The sequence below is a fragment of the Silene latifolia genome, chromosome 3 (assembly GCF_048544455.1).
Source record: "Silene latifolia isolate original U9 population chromosome 3, ASM4854445v1, whole genome shotgun sequence".
Taxonomy (NCBI): domain Eukaryota; kingdom Viridiplantae; phylum Streptophyta; class Magnoliopsida; order Caryophyllales; family Caryophyllaceae; genus Silene; species Silene latifolia.
In genome coordinates, this window is record NC_133528.1 from 108,008,692 (window position 1) to 108,018,051 (window position 9,360).

Sequence of the window (9,360 nt, forward strand, 5' to 3'; positions counted from 1 at the left end):
TGGCTTGGTACCAAGGTTCATCATGGCTTTCCTCGTCGTCGATAATGGCACAAATGTGAGCTGGCTCGCTCCGTCTCTCGACACATAGGGGCATCAATGTCATGTCGTCAGGTATGTTGACGAGCGCGGCAAGTTTTGCCAGGGCATCAGCAGATTGATTTTCCTATCGCGGCAAGTGGAAGTAGTCGACTTGTCGAAGAACTCGGCCTCTTGATTGATCTTTGCTCGGTAGGAAGCTAAGCTGTCAGATCATATTTTCCATGATCCGGACACCTGATTGATGATGTGTGAGGAAACGCCATGGACCCTTAGTCTCTTGATGCCAAGTGTGATGGCTGCTTGTAGGCCGATGAGACATGCTTCATATTCAGCGGCATTGTTGGTTACGGCGAAGTCTAGCTTGACCGAGATCGGAACGTGTTCTCCTTCCGGTGATATTAGAAGGATTCCTACCCTGAAGCCTCTCAGATTAGATGCACCATCAAAGTATAGGTCTCATGCGTCGGAGTCGGCACAAAGGGTGTCTTCGTCAGGAAGTGACCATGTGTCGGTCGTTGGATCCTCGTTGACGGGATTTTCTGCTAGGAAATCAGCGACTGCTCTTCCCTTAATAACTTTGAGAAGTACAAACTTGAGATCGAATTCAGACAGCATCAGTGTCCATCTAGACAGCCTTCCGTTTAGTACGGGTTTTTCGAAAATGTATTTGACCGGGTCCATCTTGGAGTAGATGTGGACCGAGTAGCTGAGCATGTAATGCCGCAGCTTCATTGTTGACCATATTAGGGCAAGGCATGTCTTTTCCAGCTTGGTATACCTTGTCTCGTACTCAATGAACTTTTTGCTGATGTAGTAGATGGCTCGCTCCTCGTTGCTAACTGTTTGCGCTAGCATTGCTCCCATGGCTGTGTTGGTAACAGTCAGGTACAGGGATAGAGGAATCCCCGGTTGAGGTGGCATGAGGACAGGAGGTTTGGATAGGATCTCCTTTATCCTGTCGAATGCTTTCTAACAGTCGTCGTCCCAATCGGTGTGATCGGAGGCGCGAAGCTTCTTGAATATCGGCTCACAAATCATAGAGAGCTTGGCGATGAACCGGCTGATGTACTGGACCTGACCGAGAAATCCCCGAATCTCCTTCTCGTTCTTAGGCCGAGGCATTTGTTGAAGGGCTTTGATTTTGGTTGGATCAATCTCAATGCCTCTTTTGCTGACGACATGTCCCAAAAGTTTTCTGGAGGTGACTCCGAATGCACACTTCTGAGGATTTAGTCTCATGTTATATTTCCGCAGACGAGCGAAGAATTTCCGGAGGGCATTGATGTGGCCGTCCCGTTCTTTTGATTTGACGATCATGTCATCGACATATACCTCTACCTCCTTGTGCATCATATCATGTAGGAGAGTGGTAGCGATTCTTTGATAGGTTGCTCCGGCGTTGATGAGGCCGAAAGGCATGACCGTGTAGCAATATGTACCCCACTGCGTAGTGAACGCAGTTTTGTGCATGTCTTCCTCAGCCATTTTGATCTGGTTATACCCGGCATACCCGTCCATGAATGATAGGAGAGCATGTTCGGCAGTGTTGTCTACCAGAATGTCAACATGTGGCAAAGGGAAGTCGTCTTTTGGACTTGCCTTGTTCAGATCCCTGAAGTCGACACAAACCCGAATTCGTCCGCCTTTCTTTGGTACCGGCACAATGTTGGCCACCCAGTCAGAGTACTCAGATACTTTGATGAACCCAGCCATGAACTGTTTGTCCACCTCTTCTTTGAGTTTTAGGCCCACTCAGGACGCATCCGGCGTAGCTTCTGTTTCACAGGTTTAGCCCCGGGTTTGATGGGTATCCGGTGCTCTGCAATTTCTCTGTCAATCCCAGGCATATCTCTGTACGACCAGGCGAACACGTCCTTGTATTCGTGGAGGAGGTCAATGAACTGCTGTCTTTCCGAGGGGTCCAGGGTTGTCCCTATCCTAAGTTCTTGAGGTGTATTGTCGGTTCCTACGTTAATAGGCTCGGTTTCCTCAATGATGGGGGGGTTCTGGTTTCCCGTTTGTCAAGTTCTTTGGCTAAGTGAGGTGGGTAGTCACTCAAGTCAAATTCCTCATAATCATTCAGAATTGCATTGCAGTGAAAATGAGACGAGTCATAAGCAAACTTAGCGTTCATTAAGTTGACACGAGCGAAAAGATCGGAAAGGACAGACATTTCGTGGTCAGTCAGAGGTGACACGACAGAAGAAGTGGCCCCTGGAACAGGCTCCAGGTTGTCACCTTTCATTGGAGTGGGGGTGACCTTAGTAGACTCAGCCTCTGAATCAGCCACGACTTTGTGATAAAACAGTGGGAAGGAGACCTTGACTGGGACTTCCGGAGTGTTAGGAGCTATAACAGACTCTGACTCAGACTCAGACTCAGACTCGGATCCTTCTTCACTTCCCTCCTTGAACATAGGGCCCTCTCCAGTTGTGATCTTGAGAATGCGGCCTTGGCGATCGGTCCAATTGATGGTTTTCCTCCAGCCTTGGGTGGCTTTCTCCGGGTCAGTATCGGAGATCAAGGCGGTTGGATCAAACTGATTGTCTTTCAGGGCGATGTTGATGATGTCCTCATAGTCGAGGTGTTTGATGTTATCTTCCCCAAAGAGTTGTGTGACAGCTTGTCCGTCGAGGCATGGTGACGGTTTGGACTCAGTTGATGCAGCTTCGATGTTGTCGGGAATAAAGTAGCAGTCCTGGAAGACTTCCACTCCCGGGTACCTAGCCTTGGCCTCAGAGTCATAGATTGGCTCCGGAAAGCCGTGGTAGAGTTCAGACTCTCCCTCAGGGACAAAGTATCCGTTGAGGGTCAGGTGGTAGGGACGGAGGATGACTCCGTGCTTCTTGCGTTTTCGGACTAGGAGGTTCATGTCCTGGATGTCTTTGTCAGTAGGTTCGTATCCCAGCCCAAAGGGAATGTTGGGGACCTTAGCCTGTTTCAAGGGAGGAAATGGGCCCTTTAGTGGATTGAGCGGCAAACTCGGGAAATAACCCTGACGCATCATGATACGGTTGATTATGAGGTTGGCGAACGGGTCACATTCAGAGGTTGTCAGTTCATCAGTTATGGCGTTCACAGCTTGGAAACCCCACATTTCATTGTCGTCCTCCTCAATGGCTTGGGAGGCTAACCCTCTTCTCATGACTGATTTGATTGGGGAAGCGGGGATCATGATCGTTTTCCCGTTGAAGGGGACCCTGATCTTTTGGTGGAGAGTTGATGTGACCGCCTTGACGGTGTGAATCCAGGGACGTCCCAGGAGCATGTTGAAGGATGCGTCGATGTCGACCACTTGAAAACTGGTTTGTCTTTCTAATGGCCCGGTTGCGACGGCTAGAGTGATAAGCCCAGCGACCTTGCGACGAGTGCCGTCGTAGGCGCGTACTCCTTGATTCGTTGGGATTAAATCAGATTCCTTAATACCCAACCTGTGGGCAGTTTTGAGAGGAATGACATTCACGGCGGAACCGTCATCCACGAGGACCATTGGTATGTTCTTTTGGAGGCATTGCACAGTGATGTACAGGGCTAGGTTATGGTTGGCTCCGAACAGGGGGATATCCTCTTCGGAGAAGACGACCGGGTTGCTCAGATCGGGGGCGTCCCTTGTCATGTGTGCCACTATTTCTTCTGGGGAAGAGGTGGAGGGCACGGTTAATTTTCCCAAGGCCTGCAGCAAGGCCTGTCGATGCTCAAAAGACGTTGCGATCAGTTGCCAAATAGAGATCTCAGCTTTTGCTTTCTGGAGCTGTTTCAGGATTGAGTTCTTGGGAGCCTTTGGTTGAGTGTCCACTTCCGGGACGACTTGGTCATTCGTTGTTGGAACGACCGCTAGGTTGCTCGGATTCTGATAGGGACGTCCGGACCGGGTGAGATGTCCGATTTCCTTCGTCCGCTTCTCCTTTTCTGGGACGACATAGACATCCTCAACATCATCCCGCCATATGCCGTTAATTTCAGGGTCTCGAAGATACCTCGGAGGGGTATTCCACGGTGGGTAGTTCTTGTGGGGGATATTTTTGTGAGGGCGATTTTTGTGAGGGTAGTTTTTTTGAGGGTAGTTATTTTGAGGGTAATTCTCATGAAGGTGGTTATTTTGAAGGTGATTTTCGTGGGGCCTGATACGTACATTTTCTATACACTTTATCTGCGGTTTTGGCACGTGTTTCTATGCATAATTGTTAGCTTAAGGCTACTATTTCTCCCGAAACGGTTTACTTTGCATTTTCTATGATTTATTGTAGGAACGAGTGGAAGTAAGCCAAATCAAGCCTAATTCGTCCTCTGGAGGCAAGTTTAAGGAAGCCAAGAAGAAGGAGAGTCGTATTCACTCACCTTGGGATGCGTGCAAAGGAGTGAAGAGTTGATTTGAAGGAACAAGAGAGCCACTGCACAGCATATTCAGTCGATCGACTAGGCTGTGAGGTCGATCGACCACTAAAGCTCATCAGATGCTACTGTTCCGCATATTCAGTCGATCGACCACTCTGGCCGGTCGATCGACCAGTTTTCGAGCTGATACGTTTTTCTTCGTGTTAGACTTTTAAAAAGCCCAACTTGTAATTAACTTTCGGTATCTTTTTATCAGTAGAACGCAGCAACTTTTAGGTTATGCTTTTCATTCTGAAAAAACTCAGTTTTAGATCTAGCTTGGAGACGGAAACCTTCGATTTGAATGCTTTGTTCTTGAATTCAATTAGTAAGCTTTTTATGCAATTCTTCCTCTTCCTTATTTCCTTGTTATTTTGATTCTTGCTTTTATCAATTAATTTCAGCAATTGAGTTCTTCTCTTTTGTTTTAGTTCGATTCCATTATGGCAAATTTGTTCTTTATTATTAATTTCGAAGTTAGAATAGTTATAATTATGCGTAGGTAATTTCTTTGATTGGGAACAAGGTGAGCCATGGTATTAAATTAGGATGGTTGTGTAGTATGAGTTCTTCCGTATTGGTCTTGTTATCTTTTGATAATTTTCTTTACTAGATTGAAAAATTGGTAATTTGAATTATCGCTAGATTTGGAATTTCTCTTGAGCGAAAGCATTGATAAATTCTAGGGAATTAATAGACCGTGAGGTTATTTGAGCTTTGATCGAAAGGCTAGCTTATTTTCCCTGAGACCGTATTATAGGACTTTTGCTATCTTACCGACCTGGTTTTTTGCCATGGTGCACCGAAGTTCCCGATCCCCTTTTTATCTTGTTGAGAATATTCATTTTAGCAATTAGCCAGTTAATCAACCAAATTCAAAACCCCCCAATCAATCGTTACTTTTATAGACTGAAAAATAGCAAACAAAATCAACCTTGTCTCTCTGTGGTTCGACCCTTACTATCACTAGCTATAGTTTTAGTATGGAATTATAAATTTAATTTTGGTACTAAACGACGGTATCAAATTTTGGCGCCGTTGCCGGGGAGACGGTGTAATTTTGTTTGCCTTATTTTAGTTTATTTTTCTTGTCTTAATGAACTTTGGTTCCTTGAGGCCGTTGCTTACCTTTGCTTCTAGTTTTGCTTTTGCACAGTTAGAAGACAGGTTTTTGAGAGGAAGACTTGAGTACTCTCACTTTGGAAATTATGGCTACAATATATGATAATTTTCAGCCAAAGGAGCACCATCTTCCAAAGGGGCGCCAGTTACCTACCCCTACTACCGGTAGTTTCGAGTTTCGTTCCTCTTATATTGATTTAGTGGAGCGAAATCAGTTCGTGGGTCTGCCAGATGAAGACCCCTTGAAGCATATGGAAACTTTCACAGACTATTGCTGTTCCATAACTATATCGGCTGGGGTAACTCAAGATGAAGTGAAGGGATTTATGTTCTTGTACTCCTTGAAGGATTCGGCGCGAGATTGGTACCGCTACCTCGATAGGGTAGCAGCCGGAGTCACGGATTGGACATCTTTAGCATTAGCCTTCTACAAGAAGTACTTCCCACTTTCAAAGACTGATGCCTTGAAGGGTAAAATCACGATTTTTCAGCAAGAAGTCGACGAAGATTTTTGTGAAGCATGGGGACGTTTCAAAAGTTTGGTCCGAGCTGTCCTTCATCATGGTTTCCAGCAATGGTATCTTTGCAACCTATTTTACAATGCTTTATATGATGATTACAAGGTCATCTTGGATGCAGCTGCTAATGGTAGGTTCCAAAATAATACCGGTCAAAGTAAAGGTTGGAACACTATTGAGGAGATGGCAGTCCATAGAGCTGAGTTTGGATGTTCACGTGGAAAGTCACGAAAGCAAAGTGAAGAAATGACTGCTGTTGTGACACTTATAACTTCCATTTCTACCCGTCTCGAGAAGCTCGAGATTTCTGAAGCTTCCAAGGAGAAAGTCGAAATTCCTGTTCAAAACTCAGATGAGATCGAGAAGTTGAGAGAGATGGTCCAACTCCTTTTGGTTCAAGTGGGGAATATGGAAGCAGCCGGTATTGAGTCCTCAAGGAATTTTGTGAAACAATTGGAGAACATGGAGGCTAAGCAAGCTGCTAATTCTTCAAGCAAATGTGAAGGGCCGGTTGAGACGATCAATGCCATCAATCTCAGAAGTGGCCTTTCTTATGAAAGCCCCGACGAGCCAAAGGAAGACTCGGGAAATGATGAAGAAGCTCGTTTAAATTCTGGTGCAAAAACGAGCTTGAATGCCAGTACTTCTGGTCGATCGACCAACATACTCAGTCGATCGATCAAGCGTCGATAAAATAGTTTACGGTCGTGAAACTATTCACACCAAAGACATCCAATCGATCGACCAACATTCTCATCGATCGACCGAGACACCGACAAAGTCAATTTCTGGATAAACGTTTCACGCCGACTTAAGTGGTCGATCGACCACTCATATCAGTCGATCGACTGGTACTCCAGAGCAGGATGCAAATCCGTCAACTAGTTTGCATGATTCGTCACTCATTGATGATTTGACGGGGGTTTTAAACCTACGGAAGCCGAAGGTTACTGATCCTACGGCCAGTGTTGCGATCCGTATCCGGAGCGTTTGAAGGCTACTAAGTCGAGCGCAAGTTTGGTAAGTTTTTGGAGATGGTCCAAAATCTCGAGGTAACGGTTCCTTTCACTGATTTAATTACCCAGGTACCCTCTTACGCTAAATTTATGAAAGATGTTTTGAATCGTAAGAGAAATTTTCGTGATGATGGTAATGTTGCGTTTGTGGAGGAATGTAATGCTCTTTCACAAGTTAATGTGCCAGCTAAATTAAAGGACCCGGGTAGTTTTTCAATTCCTTGTACTATAGGTAACCACGTAATTGGAAAGGCCCTTTGTGACTTAGGGGTCAGTGTTAGTGTCATGCCGTATTCTGTTTGCGAAAGGTTAAATATTGGTAGACTTAAGGTGACTGATATTACCGTTCAAATGGCAAATAGATCGACTCAGAGACCTATAGGTGTTCTAGAGGATGTACCCGTTCGAGTGGGTAAGTTTTTTATTCCTGTCGATTTCGTTGTTTTGGACATTGCGAGAGGACAATCGGATACTTATTATTTTAAAGACCGTTCTTACATACAAGTGGGCTGTGATAGATGTCAAACGCGGCACCATCACCTTAGAGGTAGGGGATGACACCATTGAGTTCAATCTTGCTCACAAGGCAACCGAACCCGCGATGAGGATACGTGTTATTCCATTGATATTGTTGACAGGGTTGTTACTTGTAATTGGAGGGAATCCTTAGCCAAGGATCCTTTAGCTGATCTAATCCGTTTAGATGAGTGTGCAGGTAATACAGTGGAGAATGCTGAGGAGCCAGATGCTTTGGTGGCCTCAATGGAGAGCTACGAGCTCAATGAGGAAGAAGATGAGATGCTTTTGAGCTTGGCCAACGATAACTTGGTCAACACTTGCTACACCATCGAAGCTGATTCTGTCTATTCTGTAGAGGTAAAAGTGCCAGAGCGTAAGCCACTTCCTCCTAATCTTAAGTATGTTTTTCTCGATGATACGGAGCAGTACCCAGCTATTGTTAGCTCTAAGCTTAATGATGACCGGTATGTCTCGCTTTGATGTGTGTGCTTAAGAAAACAGGGGAAGGCTTTGGGTTACTCTTTGGATGACATTAAGGGCATCAGCCCTGATGTTTGTATGCACAGGATAGAGTTGGAAGAAGGCCACAAGCCTTACGATGTGGTCAACGCAAGTTGAACCCGAAGATGCAGGAAGTTGTTATGGCTGAGGTGATGAAACTACTCGATGCAGGTATTATTTATACAGTTGGCAACTCCAAGTGGGTTAGCCCAGTTCAGGTAGTCCCGAAGAAAGGAGGGACTACAGTGGTTAAAAATGAGAAAAATGAATTAATACCAACTCGAGTTGTGACAGGGTGGCGGATGTGCATTGATTATAGACAGTTGAATGCCGCCACCAAGAAAGACCATTTTCCCCTTCCTTTTGTTGACCAAATGACTGAAAGACTTGCTTCTAACAAATTTTTCTGTTTTCTAGACGGGTATTCAGGGTTCTTTCAGATCCCTATTCATCCGGACGATCAGAGTAAAACTACTTTTACCTGTCCACAGGGTGTTTTTGCATATCGTAGAATGCCTTTCGGATTGTGTAATGCCCCTGCTACTTTTCAGAGGTGCATGATGGGGATATTTTCTGATTATATAGAGAATATTATGGAAGTATTTATGGATGATTTCTCAGTTTATGGCAGTGACTTTGATCGTTGTTTAGCTAATCTTGATAAAGTCATGCAGCGTTGTATAGATGTTACCCTTGTTTTAAACTGGGAAAAGTGTCAATTTATGGTCAATGAGGGAGTTGTGTTAGGGCATCTGATTTCTGATAAAGGTATACATGTTGATAAGGCAAAGGTGCAGGTGATTGAGCAATTACCTCCTCCCGTGAATGTTAAAGGAGTGAGGAGTTTCCTTGGTCACGCTGGTTTCTATCGGCGTTTCATTAAGGATTTTTCAAAAATTGCTAAACCACTTACACAATTGCTCCTTAAGGATGTTGTCTTTGAATTTACTGATGAGTGCCATGTCGCTTTTAACAGGTTAAAGAAGGCCCTAGTTTCTGCGCCAATCATTCAGCCGCCTGATTGGGACCTCCCATTTGAAATCATGTGTGATGCCAGCGATTATGCGATCGGTGCAGTTCTGGGACAGCGAAAGAATAAAGCTTTGAATGCCATATACTATGCGAGTCGAACTCTGGATTAGGCTCAAGTCAACTATTTTACCACTGAGAAAGAGTTTCTAGCTGTTGTTTTTGCCTTAGACAAATTTCGGTCTTATTTGTTAGGTTCTAAGGTTATTGTTTACACTGACCATGCAGCGTTGAAGACTCTC

The 9,360-nt window shown here is 45.0% G+C and overlaps 1 non-coding gene across 1 annotated transcript; it reads right to left on the bottom strand.

The window, feature by feature from the left end:
- Positions 1-5,994: 5,994 nt before the first annotated feature.
- On the bottom strand, positions 5,995-6,103 carry LOC141650311 (small nucleolar RNA R71). Its single transcript, XR_012546352.1, has one exon. It is a non-coding gene; the product is annotated as a small nucleolar RNA R71 (small nucleolar RNA).
- Positions 6,104-9,360: the final 3,257 nt, after the last annotated feature.